Raw genomic sequence first — 13,132 nt, forward strand, 5'->3', positions numbered from 1 at the left:
GAGAAATGGGCAGGGCAGTGTAGGAAGCTCTGACATGGGCGGGTAGGACCGGATTTGAATCCCAACTCTGGCTCCTGTTAGTGGGGTGGTCTCAGGCAAGTCACTTAACACTTCTGAACTTAATTTTCTCTTATGCACTAGTATTTCTCCTGGGAGTTGTGGTTCACTAATTCACTAATTCAGTGTTCTCAGCAACTACCACCCAGAATAATGGGAATCGATTGCATCTGAGTGTCACTGGGGGCCGGAGGAAGTGCATCTTTCTTCACTACCCAGGTTCTGAACCAATTGAGAAATCAGACAAATGGCTAAGATGTGGAGACTAAAATGTCACCTTTATTATTGATGAAGATGGACAGGCTACAGTGAGAGCCCAAATGGGCTTGCTTATTCCTTGTCCATGGTCTAGTCTCTTACGGTAAGTTTTGTATCTACAGGGCAGACACTTTCTCATATCAGTGCTACCCACAGGTCTGGGTGGAGAGAGAAAGAGAAAGAGACTAGAGACCCTCACTCCCCACCTTTCATGGATTAACTCATCCCTATTGAGAAATATGGACCAGTGGCTGTTGTACACGGACCAGGAAACTCATCCCGCCTCTGTGGGGACAAGCATGGTGCAGGGGCTGGAAATATTTGGGGAAGAATTTTTCCCCATGGCCAGCAGGTGTAGGAAGGGGCATTCCCATCTAACACACCAGAAGAAGATGCAGACCCAACTGTGGGCTTAGTGGATGAGTTGGGGCCTCCCTTCTGTCACTGCTGTATGCTGACAGCTGTCCTAGTCTCTGATCTCTAACATATAATCAGGAAAGGAAAATCACAGCTGAGGTCCTGCTGGGGAGGGGACGTGTAGATACCCTGATCCAAGACATCTGGCCAATTTCTCCTTATGGATCGTTTTTATAGAATCCGCTTGCCTAGGGCTGCAGATAAAATCATTGCTGCCCACTTATTCTCCTGTCAGTCTGAAACTGTGATGGAATTGTTCCCCCAGTGGTGGGCAGTAAGGAGGAGGGGAAGCCAGATGTTGGTTGGACCTCGGGCAACAGGGAAAGCTGAGGTTGACTTCTGTTGTTATGATCTTGGTTGGCATTATATGCAGGCAGGGAACCGGGGCATTAAGATTGACAGGTATCATCCACGGAGCAGGCAGTTCAAGAGAACAATTCATCTTTATTCTTTATCTTTTTCTGCAAGATCTTCCTGGTAGCTTTTTAAGGCTAAGCACTAGGGCTGTTTCCTTGGTTACAAAAACTCACTTACTAGGGCAGAGGTAGGGTGCATGCACCACCTTGTAGGTACCCCAAGTGGCAAATTGCAGGGGTGTGCGTATTAGTTTCTTAGGGCTGTCATAACACAGTACCACAAGTAGGTGGCTTACGACACCAGAAGTTTAGTCTCTCACAGCTCTGGGGGCTGGAAGTCCAAAATCAAGGTGCGGGCTGGGCTGAACTCTCTCTGAAGGCTCTATATAGGGAGGAGCCTTCCTTGCCTCTTGCTAGCTTCTGATGGTTTTCCAGCAATCCTTGGCTTGTAGATGCATGACTCCACTCTCTGCCTTTGTCTTCACGTGGTCTTCTCTGCTGTGTCTCTGTGCCCAATTTCCCCCTTTTTATAAGCACACCAGTCATTGGATTAGGGCCCACCGTCATCCAATATGACCTCATCTTAACTTGATTACATCTGCAAAGAATTTCTTTCCAAATGAGATCACCTTCACAGGTTCCAGATGGACATAAATTTTTTGGAAATACTATTCAACACAGTACAGTGCCTCTGTAGATATGTGTGTGGAATGCATGCAAAACAGGCCTTATATAAAATCCATTATTTCATCTGATCCTATCAATAATTTAAAAATGTGTGATTTTTTTTCCGATTGACCTGGAGTCTGAGTCCAGCAGCAAAGGAGACAGATAACGCAAACAAATAAAAAGATCAATGGATGCAAACTGGGGTGGTTATTAGGGGAGAAAATGATGGAGTGGGGATCTGGTTTAGATTGGGATGGGGATTAGCAAGAACTCTGGGAAGGTGACGTAGGAGCGGAGGTCTGAAGCGTGAGTGGGACTTAGCCAGGAGAAGAGGGGACGTGGAATGTTCCAGGCAGGGCAGGCTGCCAAATTTGAAAGGAGCTTGGTGGGTTTGAGGGGATGAAGGGAAAATTGGTACAGACAGCAGGGCAAGAACAGAATCAGGGAGATAAGTGAGGAGGAGAGTTTAGAAGTCTGGCTGAGAGATGATGGGGGCTTAGATTTTGGCAAGAGAGATGAGAAGATGGGGTGGAGTTTGAGAGAAATTTGGAGGAGGGAACTGAAGCGAGGAAGGTGCTGTCCTGGCTGCGTGCACAGATACCTGGGCTCTGACCTGCTGTAGCAAATTTCCTTTCTGTCGATGGCTTACTTCTCATGTTCACTTCTCCAGGTGAGTATGACAGGTGGCATCAGGGAGGAGTGCCCTGGGTCCTGACCACAGCTTTTGGGACCTGCTCACCATCATGCAGCAACTCTACAATCTGCCGACTGAGGTCACTATCTGTTTTAGCCGTCAGACCTCGGGGGACCACTGCCAAATGAAACCAGCTAGAACCACAGCCCCCAATCCCAGCACAGTCTGTCCATGTTCCCCATTCATTTCTAAAGGTGAGTAGATTTCAGAGAACTGTTGGAAATCTCCTCAATCCTGGTGAGAGAAAGAAAGTGCCTGGAGATGAAGCCATTTGTTTCTCAGCCAGGTACCTCAGGGCACATGTCCGCTACCTCTGATGGGAATTTTTGTGACACTTTGGGCTGCTGCTGGGCACTGGGCAGTGGAGGAAGTTGATGTTCCCTCTGATTGGGAGCAGTTCAGGACTTTGCAGATGGTATGGGAACCCAGACATTTATGGAAATGAGAGAAAACGACCATGAACACCTTTGAAGTTTAATATATGTCTCCTTCTGCTGTCTTCCTCCAAGAAGCCATGAGCAGTAGTGTGTGTGTATGTGGTGTTTATGTGTGTCTGAGTGCATGCGTGTAACATGAATGGGGATGGAGACAGAGTGTGAGAAGCTGCCATTTGGGGAGCTTTCCTGGAATATTCATGCTGAGAATCAGATTCAGAGTTGGGTGCCATTTGTTGAGTATCTACTATGCCCGGGCTTTCTAGGGGCACATCCATCTGTATTATTTTTTTTTGGTCCTATGTAACTCAGTGAAATAGGAAACATCATCTGCATTTCACAGGTGAGGAGACCAAGGCTCAGAGAATGCACCAGGTTGCATTCTGTGCTCGCCTCCGTCACTGCTCCCGCCCGGTGCTGCCATGCTGTTGTGTTTGCTCAGCTGTCTTCTGTGCTAGGCTTCCAGTCCTGGAGGCCCCTACCATCTCTGTGTTCCGAGTGACTCTAACCCTGCACCTGGCACATAGGAGGTGCTCGCTGCATTCTTACAGTAGACTTTTTGTTGAAGTTTAACATACACAGAAAAGTGCATGAATCATAGGTGTATAGCTTGATGAATTTTCCCAAATCCCTGCACCCTATGACCAGAATCAAGAAGCCGAACTAGTGCTATCCTAGAAGCCTCTATAGTGCTCTGTTCCAGTTGCCAAACCCTCCCCTCATCCCCACCGTTGGTAGCCATATCCTGATTCTAGCACTAGAGCCTGCTTTTGCCTTCTTCTGAACGTTATAGGGATGAATCACATCTGCACCCTATATTATGGATGTTCATTTATTCTCACCACTGTATAGTATTCCATTCCATGAAGATAGCACAATTTATTTGTCCATTCTACTGTAGGAAGACATAAGGTTGTTTCTAGTTTTTGGTTATTATAAATAGGGCTGATGTAAATATTCTGATGTAGATCTTTAGGCGAAAAAGGCCCATAAATATTTGATGAAAGAATAATTACTTGCTGTGTGAGAGATCACTCATATTAAAGTATTTTATGAGTGAAGCCCCTAAATCTGTTACGTGGAGGGAAGTTCACACGAGTTTGGGGTGAAGTTGGAAATGGAGGAGGATTCCTGAAAGGGAAGTCCTTAGGGAGCAAAGGTGGAGATGGTGCCATGAGTGAGTCCACAGGAAGACCTGGAAGGGAAGGAGCGGGAGCCGGGGCAGAATCTGAGTGGGAAGCTAAAGGCTTGAATGGCCACCACCAACGCTTGGTCTTCGTCTGACTGGTGGGAGGGCGTCCTGGATGGCTTTGAAGCTTGAGAGCATGGTTAGTTTTTTTTTTTTTTTTTTTTAATTTTTTAAGGGAAATTAAATTGTCTGTGGTTGTCATGGTGAGCTGGGGAAAAAAGACAGGAATCAGGGAGCCCGGGGAAGAGTTTGCTGCGTGAGTTTGGATGTGTGTTAATGATGTTGTTGACAGAGTGGAAAGACCTGCTGGGAGAAACACTGAGAAGAAATAACTTAAAATGCTAGTTATGAAGAAGGAGGCCAGGAAAAGGCATCTTTAAACGTGGTTGCTGGGGTTTGAGCTTGTAACAAGAGGAGTCTAGGCAGGTGGGTCAGTGAATTCAGGAAGTGAATGAGGGGCTGCACCTAATGGTTTCGACGTCCTCACTGGCGTTTGGGGGCAGGTTATCTATCAGCTGAGCGTGATGGGGGAGGCTCAGGGGAGCAGGAGAATGGAAGGGAGAGAATCAGGTATAACACAGTGGATTCTCAACAAAACACAAAGAGTTATCAGTACCTAGGTAGAAGGCTGAGAACCTCTGGAATAAATCCTAATGGCTTGCAATCATTAGTTAACAAAACATTACCTTCCTTTTTAATCTTTCGAATCTGTCATTTGTAGCATTTTTAATATGAAGTTTCTTGGTCACTTTCCATCCAGCCTGTGTGGGTGTTAACTTGTTTTCCTGCTGTGTCTGCTTCATTGTTCTTTTCAAATAGTCAGATTTGGGCTTTCCTTTTTTTCTGTTGTATATTTTTGTTTCCAATTTATTAACTTTTCCTCTTTATTATATGTTTTCTTTGGATTAATTCTGTTGTCCTTTCCCTAAATGTTTGCAAGCTTAGCTCATTAATTTCCAATCTTTCTTCTTTTCTATTACATTTTTTAAGGCTATAATGTCCCTCAAAGTGCCACATTAAATTCCACAAATTTGACGGATACTGTTTTTCTCATCATTTAGTTATAAATATTTTCCACTTTCCATTTTGATTCTGTCTTTGATCTTCAAGATTTTTTAGAAGTATATTTTATAATTTCTTTTATAAATTTATAAAAATTATAAATTTTATAATTTTCTTTTGCTATTTTTTTTTCAGTTAGCTGCACTGTGCTTGACAACATGGTCAACATGGTTGACTGTCTTATGTGATGTTAGCAAACACTGATGATCACTACTGAGGTCAGCAGGCTGCAAGCGGTCAAGTGGTCAGCGGCCACCGGGAGCCAAATCCCAATGGCCCCAGTCTTTGAAAATAAATTTTACTGGGATGCAGCCATGCCTATTCATTTGTATATTGTCTACATCTGCTTTGGACCTACAACAGCAGATCTGAGTAGTCGTGACAAAGACCGCACGGCCTATGAAATCTAAAATACTTATTTATCGGTCTCCTCGAAAAAGTTGACCACCCTTTGTACTAGTTCCATTATTTTAGTAGGGTTGCAGAATGGTGATACTGTATTCCTTTTGAAAGTAATTTTAGTTCTGTGACTCTTTTTCATTTAATAGCTGGGGTCCTTCTATAAGCAGAAACTTATGCCATTCAATTATTTGGTTTCCCTGATGTATTGTTTATACAGGAAAGGTAGGATCAATGCTTGATTTTTTTCCTTTTGTTTGGTAGGTTTTAAAAATGAATTTATTTCCTTAAGTACGACCATTTAAAATTTACCATTATGATGTATTTGACATGTTTCACAGCACTTCAGTTCTTTGCTTTATATCTTACGTATTTTGATATTGCAAACATATTTTCTGTGTTTTCCTCCATTTCAGCCATTATTCTTACTCATGCTCAAATTGTCCCATCTTTGGACCATGGGAACCTCTTCAAGTGGGCTCCTGAATCCTTTTAATGAGACCCCTGTCATCTTGGATAACTTCTTTGCTCTCTGGTGTAACAATATGTTCCAGGCTTATCTCACATATTTCCTGTCCCAGACCTGATAACCATATTTCCTCTTACTAGAGGGTTTCATCTAAATTTATTTTGGTTACTGATATATATTTGGGTTCAGTCCTATCACTTTATTTGACATTTATTAACGTTTTTTATGCTTCTTCCCTACGTCCGTTTCCTGTGTTTTAATTTAGTTGAGTTTTTTTTAGTCCCCCCTATCTCTCTGTAACCAGAAGTTATATCTCATATCTCTAATCTTTTAGTGCTTACCCTTAATTTTAACATAGATCTTCACTAAACAAGTCTAAAGTTAAATTAATCTCTGAACTCCTCCTGAAAAAGGCAAGGTCTTTGGAGTATTGTGACCCAAAGCTCCCTCATTTATCTCACATGTTGCTGTCCATTATTTGCATTCAACCTTGTTTTTATCCCAAATTAGTAACCAGGGTTTAATTGAATAATTGATTTATTATTGACTTGTAAATGCTGGTTTAGATACGACTTTTTTTTTTTTCTTCTGGTGAGGAAGACTGGCCCTAAGCTAATATCTGTTGCCAATCTTCCCCCTTTTGCTTGAGGAAGATTGTTGCTGAGCTAACATCTGTGGCAATCTTCCTCTATTTTGTATGTGAGACACCACCACAAGATGGCTAATCACCACAATGATGAGCAGTGTGTAGGTCCATGCCCCGGATCCGAACCTGTGAACCCTGGGCTACTGAAGCAGAGTGTACAAACTTAACCACTACGCCCCTGGGCTGGCCCCATTTTGCCCATTTTTTAAAAAGACCAATTTCCTTGCTCATTAGTCTTTCTAGAACATTCTTTCTGATTTTTCACTTTCCTTCTAGAGGGAACACGTGTGTTAGTAATTTTTGCAGTGAAAATTTGTTAGTGATAAACTCAGATTTACCTCCCTTTTTCTGAAAAGATGTTAGTTTGGCCTGAGGTCTCTGCCTTTCTTAGCTCTACTCTCCTCTGTTGCCTCGTTCTCTGGTGGACCCTCTGCCCATGGAGGCCACGATGTCTCCAGGCTTGCCCTGTCTTTACGGTTAGTTCTCCCAGAGACACGAGAGCATCTGTTTCCTGACTTTTTCCTCACAGGGCTTTGATTTATCTGGCTAAGATCACAAGCTTATCTCTCAATTCATCACTTAGCCTGGGGCTGAAATGTCCTGCTGGGCCAGGCCGAAGGGACCTGCCCTCCAGAAGCCCCAGGATAGTGCCACCAGAACAACACAGCCGAGAATGACACAGAGGTGGCCCTCAAAGTAGGTGCTGGGGTGACCACAGCATCTGTCCGCTATGATTGTCATATCAAATACAGTTAGCATTACATGGCAATGATTTTATTATGTGTGCCTTTGCTAAAAGTAAATTAATCGCTTAGTGTTTAGTTGGGCAAACTTCTGAGCCCATGAAAAGGAGCAACAAAGCGTGGACTCAGCGTCCACTCCCTGCTTACCCTCCTCACCCATCCATCTGAGGAGAGGGACCCCAGGTTCTCAGAGCTGCAGTTTGCAGCTCTTTCTCCCTACTTTGCTTTCTTCTCCCCTCTCCCTTCACAGATGTCATACTCTGAAGCTTTTCTCTGCCTACTCCTGCTCCCTCTACCCTTTAACTTATGCAACGTTTCCCTCCAAAAAATCTCTCACACTGTTGACTCTGTGTTGGTGTCATGGGAGGACCCAGGCTGACATGCCTGTCTTGGCTGCCAGCTGCTGGCTTCCTTTTCCTTTTCTTCCTTTCCCTGTTGAAAAATCCTTTCCTTTCCCTCCTTTTCTAATTCTCCATCCTTCTTCCTCTTCTACCTCTGGATTACATAAAAACAGAACAATTGATCTTGTGAGAGGAGAGAGAAGTGTTTTAACCCATGCTCAAAAGTTTCCTCTTGGAAGCTGGACGAGTCAGTGTTCTCTAGAGAAACAGAACCAATAGAATGTGTGTGTAAGTGTAAGCATATGTGTGTATACATACATATGCACACATCTTATTGGTTATATATATATGTGTGTATATATAACCTATATATATGTTTATATATAGAGAGAGTGAGCAATTTATTTTAAGAAATTGGCTCATGCAATTGTAGAGGCTGCAAGTCCAAAATCAGCAGGGTAGGCTGACAGGCTGGATACTCAGGGAAGAGTTGATTTACAGCTCAAGTTCGGAGGCCATCTGCTGGCAGAATTTCTTCTTCCTCTGGGGTCCTCAGTCTGTTTTCTCTAAGGCCTTCAACTGATTGGATGAGGCCCACCCACATTATAGAGGGTAATGTGCTTTACTCAAAGTCTACCGATTTAAATATTAATCTCATCTAAAAAGCACCTTCACAACAACATTTAGATTGGCGCTTGGCCAAATATCTCGGTTCCAAGGTCCAGCCAACTTGGCACATGAAATTAACCATTGTGGAAGGTTTGCAGCAAACTGGCAGCCATGCCTGTCTCGCGTGGAGCAGGAACATAGTGGGATTTGTTGAGTGGGGGCAGTGGAAGTGCAGAGAGGGGGAATGCTGACTGGCACCTCCAGGGAGCCCCGGGTGGGGTGGGGTGGGGCTGGGATGTGGGGGGCAGTGGGATGTTCTCTGCGATAGCGTTTGACTTCTGTTTTCCTTATTTTGAGTCACTGTGGACCCAGTGTTGCCTCTCTCTGTGGCTGTGGAGAGAGCAGCATCCTAGTATTGTAGATGGGCAGGGACAAGTCCAAACTGGGGCTTCAGATGCCCATGGGCCTTTCACAGCTAATTAGAGAAACTCTTACAATGAGGCTCAGGACCATCCCACCCAGAGTTGGTGCACTGTGGGGCACAAATGGGGAGGAAGGAGATGACTTCAGAGGCTAAGGGAGGCTGGCGAAGACCTGGACACTTTCACTCAAGGTCATTAACATGAGATTTCTTCATACTCAGTGGTCCAACTCACCTGCTGGGCAGTTTAGAGACTGCCAGGTGGATTCCCAAGGGCCAAGTCACAGAGTCTGTGGCAGGGGAGCAGACAGGCTGTGACGGTCCTTGGAAGAGAAATGGTGGCCTGTCCCTCCCGCAGGCTGGATAGTTCCTGGCATCTGGAGACCGAAGCATCATAATGATGATCCCACAGTTACTTTTGTCTCCTCAGGCTGGACACCCCATTCAAAGCAGGGCTGGGGAGACTCCAGCCAGGGCTCAGCCTCCAAAAATTTGCTTCTGGTGCCTGCTTTCATCAGCCTAGAATTACCGCCCCCCACTGCCTCCACAGTCTTTGCACGAGCCCATTTCAGCTCTGCTCAGATTCACGTCTTCTGAGAAGGATTCTTGGATTCAAACTTTCTGGGAAATCCCACGCGGCCCTTCCTTTGCTCAGGCCCAGAACTGCCCTCTTTTCCTTCTCTCTTTCATGCTCCAAGGCTCAAGGATTTGACCTGCTTTCCGGTTGCTCCATATCTGCTGCATTCTGGGGGTCCTTTGGGTTCTTCTCACCTAAAGATAGAGGGAGGTTCAAGGTATAGAGTTTCCTGGCAAATGGAAAAGGAAGAGGGGCTGGGGGCAGCTTGGAGGTTTCGTGGCAGGTGGGCTCTGTGCCCCAGCCCTGCCAAGGGGTGTGACTGTGGGGTGCTCCTGGAGACTGGACCAAGGCCCTGGACTCCTGGCCTTGGCGAAGGTCCCTGAGGCCAGCCTCGAGGTGGTCTTGGATGGTGAGCACATCCGAGGAGCCACATGGCCACCAGAGGATCCTCCTAGGATGCAAGGGACTGCGTAAAATTCCCGGGACCCTCACCTGACCTCAGAGGAGGGATGTGGGAGGGGGTTCCCACTGGGGACTAGGATTGAATTCTCTGCCATCCTAGCAGGATAGTAGCTTAAAACAGATTAAAATCTGATCTAGAAATGTGACATTCCTTATACCCCATCATTAGAGTGTCTGTAATTTACTTTTAAATCCTTCAGTATCTCAGTGTGATTTTGCACATGTGCCAATTAGTTTAAACCACACCCGAGGTGTAGTCAGTTCCATAAATCAGGGATTCATTTCCAAAGGGTGGCCAGCAAGCCATCTAATCAGAAAGCTCACAGTCTGCAATGGCTGGGATGGTCTCGTTTGTTATCTTTTTCCTTTGATCAATACCAGGGAATTTGCTAATTAGGCAATGAGTTTAGAAATGGGTTTTCCTTGGCGGCATATGTGGGATATTAATTAGCATAACGGATACTAGAAATGGGCTCTTATTGGCCAAACAGGTGCTACTCAGAATATGTGGATTGGTTTAAATATTTTAGAGAAAATTCCTATACTTGCAAAGACAAAGTCTAAGAATCTGGCAAGCAAGATATACATAGATATATATGTGTCTACATATACACGTCTGTGATATATATGTGTAGACACATATATATCTATGTATAGACAAGATATCTCTATCTATCTATCTATCTATCTATCTATCTATCTATCTATGTATATATATAGAGAGAGACAGAGACAGAGACAGAGACAGAGAGGCTGCAAGTCCAAAATCTGCAGGGTAGGCTGGCAGACTCAGGGAAGAGTTGCTGTTGCAGCTGGGGTCTGAAGGCCATCTGCTGGCAGAATTCCCTCTTCTTGTGGGGGTCTTCAGTCTGTTTCTCTTAAGGGTGTCAACTGATTGGATGAGGTCCACCCACATTGTGGAGGGTAATGTGCTTTACTCAGTCTACTGATTTAAATGTTAATCTCATCTAAAAAATATCTTTATAGCCAACATCTAGATGGTGTTTGGCCAAATACCTGGGTACCTCGGCCTAGCCAAGTTGACCCATAAAATTAACCATCACAGGCACTCTCTGGTCTGAGTCCTGCTCTTGGATAATCTGGTGGTGAGCCTATAGTACAATAGCTTAATCTGCATCGACCTTTAACCTTTGGTAGCTTCTGAGTTACTATTATCTATCAAAGCGAACCTAAAGGTCGTGCATTTCCAAGTTGTCAGGTAATAAATGGCCTTACAGTCTGTGCAATCTCTGATGCAACTACTTGACTCCGCTGTTGTACATGAAAGTAGCGTAAACCAATGAGTGTGCCCTGTTCCAGTAGAACCTTATTGAAATGGAAATTTAAATTTTGCTTAATTTTCATGTGTTGTGGATCAGTATTCTTCTTTTGATTCTCCCCTTTGCCTCCCCTCTCAACCATTTAAAAATGTAAAAGTATTCTTAGCTCCCAGGCCATGTGAAACAGATGGTGGGCCACCTGAGTTTTGCACTCTTGTCTATACCATTGCTGTCCCCATGGAAGTTCACTTATCCTGGCTCCCGTTCTCTCAGCATCCTACTTATTTCCAGGTGTCAATAAAAGTATTTAATAAAAAAATCTGTTCTGGTAGCTCAAGACTTCTGATAATGTGCATTTTAACTGAGGCCCCTGGGGAGAATTCCTTCTTCAAAGAAGGTTATAATGGTAAAATTTCCTTTTAGGGTGTTGGGAAATTCTTTAGTCTGGAGGGGGGTTTTAGTAACATACCATAGAAAGGTGGACATATAGAGTAGTAGAGCTAGAAGATGCCTTAGATTATCTTTCTGTTTAAATCCTTTATTTATAGTCCCATTCAATACAGACTTATTAAGCCCTCAGGTGATATATATCTCTGCTCCTAATAGAAAGTTTTTAGCAAATGGCAGAGTCTTGCCTTTGGTCTTTTCTATTTTTTTTGATAGAGTTTTTTTCTTTTTTTTAATGAGAAAGATTCACCGAGCTAACATCTGTTGCTAATCTTCCTCTTTTTTTTTTTCCTCCTCAAAGCCCCTGTACATAGTTGTATATTCTAGTTGTAGGTCCTTCTAGTTCTGCTCTGTGGGATGCTGCCACATGGCTTAATGAGCAGCGCTAGGTCTGCGCCCAGGATCTGAACCAGCAAAATCCTGGGCCGCCGAAGTGGAGCACACAGACTTAACCACTGGGTCACTTGGCCGGCCCCAGCCTTTGGTATTTTCTGAAACAAACCTTCCACCTTGGACCAGGCTTCCCAGCTCCCGTGATGCTAGAAAATGCTATTTATCCTTCTACTCTCAGAGCAGGAGTCAGTCCCTCGGGAAGCCTCTGACTTCTCCCTCCTCCAGAGAGAAGGAGCTAGATCTTCCTCTGCGATGGTCCTGAACCCATTGTCCTTGCATTTCTGCCCTTGTTTTATTGATTGATGGACTTATTTCTTCCCTTGTCTTTCCTACTAGGCACTTAGCATCTTACTCATTTCTATATCGCAGAGCCTGATGCATAGTAGGTGCTCAGTAAACACGTGTTAAAGTCATTTACTCAGTCAACAGATATTTTTGAGCCCCCACTGTGTGTGAGGCACTGTTCTGAACAGTGAAAAAGACAGACGAATTTCGTGCCTCCTAGAGCTTCCATCGTAATGGGGCAGGAGGCGCGAGACAGATAACTAGATACGTGAGTGTATTACCTAGTACGTTAGAAGGTGGTAAGTACTGCGGAGAAAAATAAAGCAAGACAAAGGAGGCAGGAGTGCCAGGGAGTGGAGGCGGGGTTATAATTAGAAAGAGGATGAACAGCGAAGACTGAGAGGCGGGGAGGAGAGAGCCATGTTGTGATCTGGGAGAAGCAATTTCTGGGAGAAGGAAAACTAGTGTAAAAGTCCTGAAGTGGGTGTGTGGCTGGAACGTCCTAGAAGCAGCACAAAGACCAATGCGGCCAGGGCTTGAGTGAGCAAGGGGAAGAAATGAGTTTTATTGCTTCGATTTGAAAGATGAAGAGAACATAGATGCCTTCTGGAGACGAAAAAGGAAACTGACGCACAGAGAGGAGAATGACTTTTTTCAGGATCATGCAGTACAGCTGGTCAGCTTAGATCTGGGGCCCTGGGGCTGAACCCTGATCTCTGCCACACAGGACATTGCAGAACCCCTTCCTGGTGAATGCAGGCCCACGCGGAGACCAGCATCCCATCACAGAGACAAAAGATGGCTTTGTCTTATAGGGGCCACGTCTTTATGGCTTGTCCTGAACAAAAGAGAAGAATAAAATTCCCCCAGACACTGTGTCCAGGGAGACAGTGTCAGTCAGAGCTTTTCCACTGCCAGCAATTT

At 44.6% G+C, this 13,132-nt stretch overlaps 1 long non-coding RNA gene across 1 annotated transcript in view; it reads left to right on the plus strand.

Moving 5' to 3' along the window:
• The window catches only part of LOC139039930 (uncharacterized), a 188,544-nt gene that overhangs the window by 27,963 nt on the left and 147,449 nt on the right, over positions 1 to 13,132 (plus strand). The window contains exon 2 of the long non-coding RNA XR_011493338.1: positions 2,428 to 2,645. This is a non-coding gene — a long non-coding RNA (uncharacterized lncRNA). The remainder of the gene's footprint in view (positions 1 to 2,427; positions 2,646 to 13,132) is intronic.

The sequence above is a fragment of the Equus asinus genome, chromosome 12 (genome assembly GCF_041296235.1).
Source record: "Equus asinus isolate D_3611 breed Donkey chromosome 12, EquAss-T2T_v2, whole genome shotgun sequence".
In the NCBI taxonomy this organism is placed as follows: Eukaryota; Metazoa; Chordata; class Mammalia; order Perissodactyla; family Equidae; genus Equus; species Equus asinus.